The sequence below is a fragment of the Panthera leo genome, chromosome C2 (assembly GCF_018350215.1).
Source record: "Panthera leo isolate Ple1 chromosome C2, P.leo_Ple1_pat1.1, whole genome shotgun sequence".
NCBI lineage: Eukaryota > Metazoa > Chordata > Mammalia > Carnivora > Felidae > Panthera > Panthera leo.
Window position 1 is genome coordinate 156,837,511 of NC_056687.1, and position 11,911 is coordinate 156,849,421.

At 51.6% G+C, this 11,911-nt stretch overlaps 1 long non-coding RNA gene across 1 annotated transcript; it reads right to left on the minus strand.

Moving 5' to 3' along the window:
- Positions 1-4,900: 4,900 nt before the first annotated feature.
- On the minus strand, positions 4,901-9,769 carry LOC122230168. The gene is made up of 3 exons (XR_006207324.1): positions 9,681-9,769; positions 5,463-5,679; positions 4,901-5,354 (listed from the first exon to the last, which is right to left on the minus strand). It is a non-coding gene; the product is annotated as an uncharacterized LOC122230168 (long non-coding RNA).
- Between the last annotated feature and the right edge of the window lie 2,142 nt (positions 9,770-11,911).

An 11,911-nucleotide genomic window follows, 5' to 3' on the forward strand; every position in this document is an offset into this window, starting at 1 on the left:
CAGCTTTCCCATGACGTGGTGTGGTCACTAGAGGCTAGTGACCCAACAGCTGGAGTGGAATATTAGGGGTCACTTAAAAATAGAAACCGGGGGCCGTTTCTGTGTATACCCAGCTTCTTCTCCCGGGCCATCCAGGGATCTGGGGGTGCCCCAGGAGGGAGATGTGGTTCTTCCTGCCCCTAAAACTTACCTCTGTCTACAGGCACTTCCTTAGCGGCCCTATGGCTTTAGATATGAACATTTTGCTTTTGAAACTCAAATTTACGTCTCTAGTCCCAGCCTCTCCCCAAACCCCAGACTGGCCTCCTTGACAGGCCATGTGGGTACTTCTTATCGCAAACTTAACATTTTGAAACCGGCTTCTGGTCTCTCTCCCCACCCAGTCCTCCCCACAGTCTCCCCACATCTCCATTCTCTGGACGCCTCAGGGCAACCTTGGAGTCAGCGTGACTTTCTCTGCCATCTCACGTCTCCACTAGGAAATCCCAAATACTTGAGGGTGCCACCTCTCCTCGCCTCTGATGCCACCTCCGGTATCCCTGGTCCAAATAGCCATGGTCTCTCACTTGGATTGTTGCAATGGCCTCAGAACAGGCCCCCGCTCCTACCTCTGCCTGTCTGCAGTTTATTTTCCGTGTTGAATCTTTTGCCTAATTGCTCTGCTTGAATCCTCCGATAGCGTCCCACCTCATTCACAGAACGGCAGCAACGTGGATGGAACTGGAGGGATTATGCTGAGGGAAATAAGTAAGGCAGAGAAAGACGGATACCATATGTTTTCACTCATATGTGGATCTGGAGAAACTTAACAGAAGACCATGGGGGAGGGGAAGGGGAAAAAATAGTCTCAAACAGAGAGAGAGGGAGGCCAACAATAAGACAGAGACAGAGAACGGACTGAGGGTTGATGGAGGGGGAGGGGGGACAGTGGGTGATGGGCACTGAGGAGGGCACCCGTGGGGATGAGCACTGGGTGTTGTAGGGAAGCGATGAACCACGGGAATCCGCCCCAAAACCAAGAGCACACTGTACACCCTGTATGTTAGCCAACCTGACAATAAATTGTATTAAAAAAAAATAAAAATGCGTAAAAAATAAAATATAAAATAATTACAAAAACAAAAGGAAGAGCCACATCCCTTCCTTGGCTCCCGAGGTCCTGCCGAGTCGGGGTCCGTGACCTCCCTCTCACCTCCCACGCCTTGTTCACACTGGCACCCTATCTCTTCCAGGCACACTGACCTCCTCTGCTCCTGAGACATGTCAGGTACACTTCTGCCCCAGGGCTTTTGCACATGCTGTTCCCTCTGCTGGAACACTCTTCCCCCATCTTCTCCAGATGGCTCAGTCCTTCGTCTCCCTCAGGTTGTTGCTTTCAGGCTTTCTCTGATCACCACATTGACAATTTCAGCCTGCCTGACGCTTGCAAAGCCCTTTCCCTGCTGTGATATTTCCATTGCGCTTATCCCCAGCTGTCATATTATTTTTCTTATTCATTGGTTTATTGTCTGTCTTCCCTGACCAGAATGTCAGTCGGGCAAGGGCAGAGATTTTTGTTTTTTATCACTGCCAGTCAGCGCTGGAAAGAGTGACTGGCACACAATAGGCATTCAATAAATATCTGTTGAATGGGAGAACGGATTAGGAGGTGGGCGACTGATACCTTTAGTTTAATTTGGAAAAATGAAGTATGGCCCACTGTGCACAAAACTGTCACAGAGGAGTTCACACCAACGACACACAGCAAAAAATCAGGCTGCACTGACGCTAAAACGTTACGGTAGTTTTCCCTGGGTGGGGGGCTGCAGATAACACTCTCTCTCTCTTTCTCTCTCTCCGTCTTTATCCATCCAGGATTTCTTGTTTTTAAGTTTATTTATTTTTTTTAATTTATTTTTGAGAGAGAGAGCGAGAGAGCGAGCCTGCATGGAGGGGAGGGGCAGAAAGAGAGAGAATCCCAAGCAAGATCCACACTGTCAACTCAGAGCCCAATGCGGGGCTTGAACTCACAAACCGCGAGATCCCGACCAGAGCTGAAATAAAGAACGGGACGCTTAAGTGACTGAGCCACCCAGGTGCCCCTCCATCCCTTATTTTAATGAATCCACAATATATTGTCTGTGCAAGGACGCAGGAGCAGAGGGGTAATTTTTTTTTTTTTATCAACTGGTGCTTGCTATAAATGATGAGATGTCCAGAGGCGAGGGTTGCGTGTAGACCTATGGGCGCTTCTGCGTCCCTCAAACAGAGACTTTTGGGGGGCTGCCGGCTCTCTGCTGAGCAGGTGTCAGGCATGCACGCCTCCTGAATAGCTTCTGACTGTACCCGAGAAAGACCGGTGCCTCGGCCAGTCTGCCGTCCCGGAGAAAGGCAGACACACACTCAGGCCGCCTGGCCTGGTGCCCTGGCCAGCACGGCCCCTTGACTAAACGATCCTAAGTTTCACTGAGCTCCACGGCTGACAGAGCTTTCTCACGTGCGTCCTCTTCCTGGGGCCTCGCGGTGGCTTCGTGCGTTACCCGTCGCCCCCTTCCCCAGGGAGGCCGGGGTGGGGGCTGCTGGTAAGCATTCTGTCCAAGACCCCGCAGCCAGCTTCTCCTGCAGACAGCCGGGAAGTGACAAGGAGTTGGTCAGAAGCCTTTCCGGAGGCGAGTAGCCTCTGGGACGGGCTGATGGCCGCTAAGCCCTCGGAGTGTGTACAGCAAACTGAGGTAGAGAACTTCGGGAGGATTCCTAAGTGCAAAGAACAGCAGACTCGTTCCCCCCTTTCTAGGAAAGCGGATGCTTGTCCCTCCTAGCAGTATGGGAGCGCCTCTTAGGGAGAGAAAACAAGACCTTGATAAGCGCTTGGGGTGGTACGGGGAGGCTACTTTGACCCACAAAACAATGGGGGAGCAATTTTCTAGCCTCCAGGAGTCTGAGAGAGGATAAAGGGAAGACGCAGAAGGAGTGGGGGCAAGGGCAAGATGGAAGGAGGTGGCAGGAAGTGAGGGGTGGCGGCCAGAGGCTGAAGGATCAGACGCGCTCTTCGGCGGGGTTGAAGTGGCGTTGCTGTGACCGGATCCCCTCTTGTCTCCCCTCCCGGCCCTTCGGCTCCTGAAAGAGTTGACGTTGGGCTCTGCTCACAAAGATTTTGCGGGAGAAGGGATCGCGAAGGATCCTCACGGACTTGACAAAGCTACGCAGGTAACAACACAGAGTGGGGACCACACACGTGCGAGCGGGAGCCGGGGGTGGGGGGGACACGAGACAGGAGCACACGAGCCCCTCGGGATGTACACGCGTCTTGGGGAGCTTTAGGTTTCTAGAGGCCGCAAATCTGATGGCTCAGGCCGGCTCCCCCTGTATCTCCATGTGGTGGGGTGAGGTCCGGGGGATTAATATCTGTGCTGCATCCACAGGCAGAGTATAAAGGTCGGCATTTAGTGCAAATTTATCTTCCCCTCCCATCGAGCTCCCTTGTTTGAATCGAAAGCCCAGAATTATTTTTTTTTTATTTTTTTTAAAGTTTTTTTTTTTTAATGTTTTATTTATTTTTGAGACAGAGAGAGAGACAGAGCATGAGCAGGGAAGGAGCAGAGAGAGAGGGAGACACAGAATCGAAAGCAGGCTCCAGGATCTGAGCTGTCAGCACAGAGCCCGACGCGGGGCTCAAACTCACGAACGGTGAGATCACGACCTGAGCTGAAGTCGGATGCTCAACCGACTGAGCCACCCAGGCGCCCCAAAAGCCCAGAATTATTAAGCGCAAAGAACAACAAACTTGTTTCACGCATTTCTTGGGAAGGAGGCTTAACGGATCCTTTTCTTTAACAAGTAGGGCCACACGGTAAGTTACCTAGAAACTCTCATCTTTCCTCACTGCGGCAGCTTTTCAGATATCAAAGAACTTGAAAAATGCAGCACAAACAAGTAGCGTTTGGGTCTTCCCATCAGTCCTCTATGAGTTTCGTCAGCGTAGATCAGTTTCCCTGTCTGCACCGTTTGTTCCCGTAGACGGGCAGCCGCCAGCCCCAGACACAAGCGGGGATTTACCACTGTAGCCCTTGTCCTCTTCCTAGGGCTGGGCTTGGCCATGAGGTCACACAGAGCCCTGATCGTAGTAGAAGCAACTTAGGGTTTGGCCTCACATTTGGGGCGGCCTTAGGCAGGCGCCCAGCACGGGGATTTCCCTCGAGGGGGAGGACCAGCCTCCAGCCCGTGCGCATCTCCCTCTCTTGTCTGAAGCTGCCTCTCGGAACGGATCTGCAAACTGGCATGCGAGTCTGACCATCTGTCCCCAGTGATTTTGATTCCCATCAATCAGTCTCCCTTATTCATTAATAACACTTTTTAAAAAGCGCTCGAATGTCCATTCATGCATTTATTCATTCAGCATCGAACTGCTCGCTAGCTATTATGAGGCACATGGTAGAGGCCTGGGGGCAGAGACAGAGGAGCAAATGTCGGCCTTGCGGCTGGCACCTACGGGCTGGGGGAGGGCAGAGAGCCGGGCGGGCGGTGGGAGGGGCTCTGAGCGTCGTAGGCACCTGTCTGTCTGTGTGTCCAAGCAAGGGCCCCCCTTCCCCTCCACGTGTCCTCCCCCGTCTCTGTTCCTGTCTCCCTTCTCCTGCCCTTTCCCTCCCTCCTCTGTCTCCCATGCGTGCTCCAGTCTGCATGTCTGCATGCTCCAGTCGGCCCCCTCCCCCGCACACAATTTGTCCCTCCTGGGACTCTCTTCTCTCACCCCGCCCTCACACCCCCATGCATCAGCCAGGCCCTCCCAACCACCAGGAACCCTCCACAATCGGAGGCAAGGAGGAAGCAGCCCTCACCACGAGATAAGGGACAGAATTAGGGTGGTGGACCAGAATCATGCCAGACGCTTCCTAGGGGGAGGGGAAAAGGCCACAGATGATAATGAAACGGTGCTCGCTGCCATGACAACTGCGATCACTCAGCCACGATACCAACAGTTTAGAGACAACAAAATCAATCGAACGTTTATTTCCCCAGTACAACCGGCATCCCTAAGGAGGTGGAAACCAAGCAGGAGATGCCTCACCTGCCGGAGAACTAGGGTGCGAGGCGGGGCTTGGTCCTCCCTTCTCCAATTTACCGTCAGTTGTGACATCATTTTCGGCGGTGCCCTGCGTCTGACTCTTCACCTGTGTCAACTGGGTTGCCTATGGCTGTTGGGCGTCTACAGGGAGCCTGGGTGAGGAGGTCCGGCCCTGGGCTGGGGTGGGTGGCCCTGTTTCTAGCCACGGCCTACGGGGCCTGGATGGCTCAGCGCAAACACTGTGGACAGGAGGGTGGGAGGCGGGACCCCACACGACACAGCAGGCAAGCAGCATCGTTGTTCAGAACAAAGCCTAAAACCAACGTGGGAAACTGATTAGCGGGGCCGTGTTGTGGCTGTGGCCAAAACCACGCAGATTTATCGGGTCCAGCGAAGGAAACGCCATGAGGGCGTCATTTACGTTTCTGCCCCTGGTGGTTGATGAACGTGGACATGAGGGCTCTGTAACGGATCTCCTCGCGCTGCTCTGTGAGCTCAGCCAGCCACGGGTGGGCGTTTCGGAGGGAGCAGGGGCATCGTCCCCAGGGAGGTCACCAAATGCTCCAAGGCGGAGGCAGCAACCAACCCTGGATGTTTGATCTCTCGTTTATTCTGCGTCGTCAGCATGGCAAACAAGGCTGAATGGAGCAGTGAGTCAGCACTGTCTTCGTACCATAGTCTCCCCGCCCCCCAGGCAGAAAGTGGCTTTCAAGGGTCTCTGCCCTGAAAAATACTGTCGAGTGCCAGAAATCTCAAACTGTGCGAGATACGTATGGAAGCCTGGAAACACTGCCTGGTGTGCGTGGCCGTCCTAAGGAAACGGCTGTAAGAGAATCCACCTGTGCTGGGGCGTCTGGGAAAGGGAAGGAAGGACGTGCCGCCCCTACCCATCCCATTAAACGCGCTCTGTGGTTCAGAGCCAGACAGGCATTTGTGGATCCCATTCCCCTATTGGCTGCAGGAGGCTTGATCTGTGTGTGGATCAAAGAAAAGCTACTAATCCCTACTGGAAATTTCCTTCTAATTCCCTGGCATTGTTCAGCAGAGAAAGGTGAAACAAAGGCCGAATTCATTCACAGACAGGAGCTTCAAAGTCAAAACATCAAGGAGACAGCTCGAAACTTCCAACAGCAGCTCTGACCCAAGTTCTCCAACATCTCATATTTTCAAAACTCACAAGAGATGAGCTGTCCCCAAAGAGCTGGTTCCCTTTAATTTCTGTTTCAATGCCTCAAAGCAAAAAGTGCAAGTGTTCAGACTCTTCTCCCCCTGCTGCCAGGCAGGCCTTGACAGGCAAGGGCCTCATATTGTCCCCTTTTACTTCTCCGTCTTGAGGCGGAAGGCTACTTTCCAAACTAGGGGGGGCTGACACTAATCAAGCTGACAGTTGCCATAGCGAGCTTATTGCTTCAGAGTAAAAGACGTTGAACATTTACATCCAAACGTCTCATTGATTTACCACATGGCCACATGGATCTACAAACAAATAAAGACTGGCTTTGAAACAAGTGCCATTGCAAAAACAGTTTGGCGGGTTCTTAAAAAATGACACGTACACCCACCATATGTTCCAGCCATTCCACAACGAGGTATTTACCCAGGAGAAAAGCAAAATGTGAGTATTTGTAATAGCTAAAACCTGAAAGCAATCCAGATGCCCATCAATAGTGAATAAATGCGGCATAAACGAAACAACCTAACCCGTTGTGGTGTATCCAATGCCATGGAATACTACTCAGCGGTTAAAAAGGGGGAAACTAGTGATCTAGGCAGCGAGGTGGCTAAATCAAAACGGTTAAGCTGAGGGAAAGAAGCCAGACAAAAAAGAATTTATATAAAACTTCAGAAAAGTCAGAGTAATCTGTGCTGACTGAAAGCAGATCAGTGTTGGCCTTGGAGGGGTCGGGGGTGGGGGTGGGGCGGGGAAGGGTCCAGGGAGTGAGGGGATGGCAAAGGAACAGTAAGGAAATTTGGGGGGTGATATGTTCTCTGTCTTGAATGTGATGATGGCTTTGCGTGTGTATACGTATGTCAAGACTTGTCCATTGCACCCTTTCAATGTATGCCGTTTAGTAGATCAATCAGGCCTCAACGAAGCTGTTAAAAAACAAAGCACCATGATGCAAACATAACAGGGACTACTTATATACCCCTGCCTTAAACAACTAAAAAGCCAGGGGGACAAATATGAAACAACAATTTCCAACACTGGACAGCAGTCAAGGCAGGATCTCTGAGAGAAGGGGGACAAACGAGGCGAATCCTACAATGGTAGCAGCTCACTGCCTAGAGAGAACCCAAACGAAGACTGGTGGTCCCTAAGAGTCGAGGAGACATCAGTTCTGAGTTCCGGAAGGTCAAGGCAGCTCAACGTTGCAGGGCAGAGTACCGGAGAGGAGAAGCTGTACACACAGAGGCGACTCCACGGACTGTCAGATAAAAATCTCCAGTCGTTAATTTCCGATCGGTGGCTGCATATGAAGAAATTCCTCAGGCAGAGGAAAAGAACCACTCGAAAGTCACAGACAGGACCGTTCCTGGAGTGCTTACGGGGCTAGAAAGGACTGGTATTCCCACTGGCCAACGTGGAGACCTTGTCATACATGGGTAGCCTCCTGAGAGGTACTGAATTAATGGTAGGGTTAAATTAGCCCTGGACTAAAAGTTGTTCTGGACCTAGCATAGACTTTAAAAGTAGAGTCTGTACTTTGTGAATGGAGGTCCGGGTCCTTGGATTCCCCACGAGAAGATTTTCCTGGGGATCTGCACACTAATAAAGACAGCCAGAAGGAAAGAAGCAAGCACAAAGCAGGTTATTAAGGCGAAAGTACGCTCTCAAGGCGGGAGGGTGGCCCCCAGGTTGTTTTGGGATTGGATATTACTGGGTTTCTTTGGACTGGGCCGAGCTGGGACGTTCAGTGGGGTGGTCTCTAATGGACTCTGCTTCCAGTCATGCGGGGATCCCCTCCCACAGGTTGGGAGGGGGAGTTCTTGACCCTACAAGGTTTGTACTGGGACCCTCATGGCAGCCTTTTTCCATCAGGCGGGGCTGTGTACCCACCATGCAAATGCGTTATAAACCGAGTCTAGGGGTTGCCCTGGGGCAGAGGTAGAAAGGGAGAGCGCCCGCTCCACACCTGCGGCTCCTGATGTGTGAGCCCCAAGGTCTCAGAAACCACAAGGTCAGGATGTCGTGTCCCCGGGCTTTTCATGCATCGCCTATTTCCCACCGTCCTGCAGCTCAGGTGTCTATCATTCCCCCCTCAAGGACTGGGGTCTGTGCACCGGGCGTTTCTTCCACTGCTCAGGTCTAGCTTCTACCTAACAAAAGGCAAGCCCCAAAAGGATCAAACTGTTTCCAAGTAACGGTGTGCCAGAACAAAGTCCAACACTCTTTCAAGGAATAAAACAGAATCGGGTACTGTAAATTTACCATTACCTGGCCTCCAGTAGGAAATTAACAGGCGTGCAAAAGAGCAAGAAAACGCGGCTTGTAACCAGGAGGGAAAAAAAGAAAGAAACAGGTCCAGAAGTGGCAGGGATGATGGAAACAGCAGGGGAGGATAGGAAGATAGCCGTTATAAACCTGATCAATTACCATATTCTAATTTATATTTATATTATTATAAATTATACACGTATTAAATTGCATTTTTATAATTCTAAGGAGATAATCATCTTTATATTTATATTATTAACTATAAATCTTATCAGTCATCAAGGCTGTTAAAGCAAAACATGAACTCGACCATGAGAGAAATGGAAGATATAAAAGAACACCCAAATGAAACTCCTGGAGGTGGAAAATACAATATTTGCGAAACCAGTCATGAACAACATCCAGTATCTCGACGGTGGAACTCACTTCCAGGCCGTCAAGTGATAACTGAATCACCACTTCCTTGAAGCCTTCCCGGCTGGAACGGACTCGATACCCCACGCTCGGTGCCGCTACCCTCCCCTTCAAAACACTTGTCCTGCTCGTGATACTTCCATCGTCTGTGGGGCTGTGCAATGCACGTCTGCCTCTCCCCCTGCACAGTGAGGCCCGTGGGAGGCCATGTTCGCTTGCCGGAGTGCCGGTGCCCAGAACAGTGCCAGGCTGAGGGAAGCGCTCAATAAATATATTTGGAGTGAGCGAGGGAACTCTCGTCATCGGCTTTGCATTGGATTCATCTGGAAGTTCTGGCTTAAAGCATCACCTCTGGGGGCTCCTGGGTGGCTCAATCGGTTAAGCATCCGACTCTTGACTTCGGCTCAGGTCACGATTCGTGAGTTTGAGCCCCACGTCAGGCTCCACGCTGGCGGTGAGGAGCCCGTTTGGGATTCTCCCTCTCTCTCTCTCTCTGCCCCTTCGCTGCTTGGGCTCTCTCTCTCTCTCAAGATACACATTAAAAAAAACAAAAACAAAAGCATCATTTCTGACCTCCTTCGTCGGCCAGTGCCGTGATGCTGGCTGACCCTGGCTACAACCCTCCCAGGGCCTCATAAAATGTGCTTCCTGCAAGCACTGCTGAGTCCTGAATTAAGTGTGAACAGAAGACTCACTGAGCCCTGGAACCAGCTGCTGAATGTCGCCGACCTTTGGGTTCTCAGCTACTCAGTGAGCTTGCTGAAGCAGACGTCTCTAAAAACTCACCCGGCTCTGGAGTTCCGGGCTGCTGCTGTGATCCAGTCTCCCAGCTCCTCCTCCTTCCCCCAGGATCCTCGCCTCCCAGTATCTATGCCCTGTGTATGCTCTGCCTGCACTGGATTTGGGTCTTCTGTGTGACCAACGAGTAGGGGAGGGTCGTGTGTGACTTCGGAAGCTAAGTCATAAAGGGCATGGTGGCTTCTGTTGTGGTCTCTTGGCTTGCCCGCTCTGGAGGACACCAGCCACCATGTTGTGAGGACACTCAAGCAGCCCCGGGAGAGGGCCTCATGGGAGTAACTGTGGCCTCCTGCCAGCAGCCGAGCGAGGGAGACGAGTCAGAATTGGATCCTGTATTTTGTCAAGTGCTTTTTCTGCATCTGTTGAGAGGATCATGTGGTTCCTATCCTTTCTTTTATTAATGTGATGTATCACATTGATTGATTTGCAGATATTGAACCAGCTTCTAGCTTCTCTGGAAAAGCAGGAAGGAATCATAATCCAGTGTTGTTCACGGGAGAAAGGAAAGTGGAGGAATTTATCTGCCTCGCTCCCACCTTCTATCTCCTAGTATTTGCCCCATGGGGAGCTAGCTCCCTGATTTATCCAGGCCTTGGTAACTGTCCAGGAAGCCAGACCCCACACCCCGCAGTGAGGAATTTCATCCAAGTCCAAAAGTGGAAAGCATCCAGGAACGAGTGGGGCACCAGCCAAGAAAGGAAACAAAGTCACTGAGCAACCTGAGAAGATATACAAGATGCGTGTCCCATATCATTACCTTCTTGGCCCCTTGTCTAATTCCTCAGATACTAACTCGCTAGCGCAGCCCTAGGAAGGCCTGGATTCGTCTTTTGACTGCATCGGTTCCTCAAATGTTTAATGTAGGTGAAGATGTGATGAGACTGAATATTACTGTCAGCTGTCCCTCTTGGGCTTCAAGACAGATGGACACACTCAAACCCTGGCCTGCAAAATACAAAACTTCCTCTTCAGCTTGCTGGAAGGACATCTTAACTCTCAGTAAAGGGTCGCTAAAGCAGCAACTAACATTCACCCACCAGCTTAGAAAAGGTAACTTAAGGGGCACCTGGGTGGCTCAATCGGCTGAGTCCGCAATTCTTGATTTTGGCTCAGGTCATGATCTCATGATTCATGGGATCGAGCCCCACTTTGGGCTCCATGCTGTCTTTGTCTCTCTCAAAATAAATAGACTTATAAATAAACTTATAATTAAATAAACAAAAGAACATTTTTAAAAAAGAAACTTAATTGGGTAGATCTGGAGCTTTTGGGCCACCCCTGGGCTGTTTCAGACAAAATTAAAAGACCCTGGAGCCCACATTTTTTTTTCTAGGAAATGAGGTGTTCACTCCCAAGAGTTCACCAAGCTTCTTTTTAGTGGCAACCCTTGGAGAGTGGCTGCAAGCGGCAGACAGAGGCCCCGCGAGTCCCTCCGAATCCCGGTGTGCTGAGAGGCCGAGGCCAGCTCCCATTAGCAGATGAGAATGGGCGATTGGTGGATGGACAGACGGATGGATGGATATGCAGACGGATGGAGGGGGAATGGGTGGGTAACTTAATGGACGAGACAACTGTTGGGTTTCATGGATATCTAAGAAGCATTGTCCACACACCCAACAGCCTTAAACGCCCCCTCTCCAGCAGGCAATCAAGGAAATCGTTGCTCTGGGTTTCACTGTGAATGCGCCTCTCCAACAAGCATTTTCCTTGTCCCCACCGCAGCCACCACCGCCTCCAGTCCCCCACCCTTCTGGCTTGTTATCAGCTCCGGGCCGTCTCTTTGCATTAAAGTGACAAGCAGTGGCGCAAAGCTGACGACAGGAGGCTGGGGCTGTAATTCGCACTGACATTCACTGGTGCGATCCACTTACTGCCTGGTAAGCCAAACAGGAGATTTGTCTGATTTTGATCCCAGGAAGAGAAGTGACAGCGTTGCTCTCCTCCTGCCACTCAAATCGAGGCACCAGGCTGGTCCTCGGGCCCGGGGCCGGGCTGGCGATGCCCACCTGCACAACATGGGTCTTCAGGATCCCCTTCCCTTCCTGGGGCTGGAATTGCCTTTCAGACCTGACACGTGGCAAACACGGGACGGGACGAGGGCCGTGGTTGGGGGCGGGTGGATCCCGTGCACTCTCTCAGCGGGGGGCAGTGCAGTTCACAGGTTGCCAGGGGCCTCCAAGGCCTCTCCGGGGGAATTAAGGGCCGCTGGGATGTCAGAC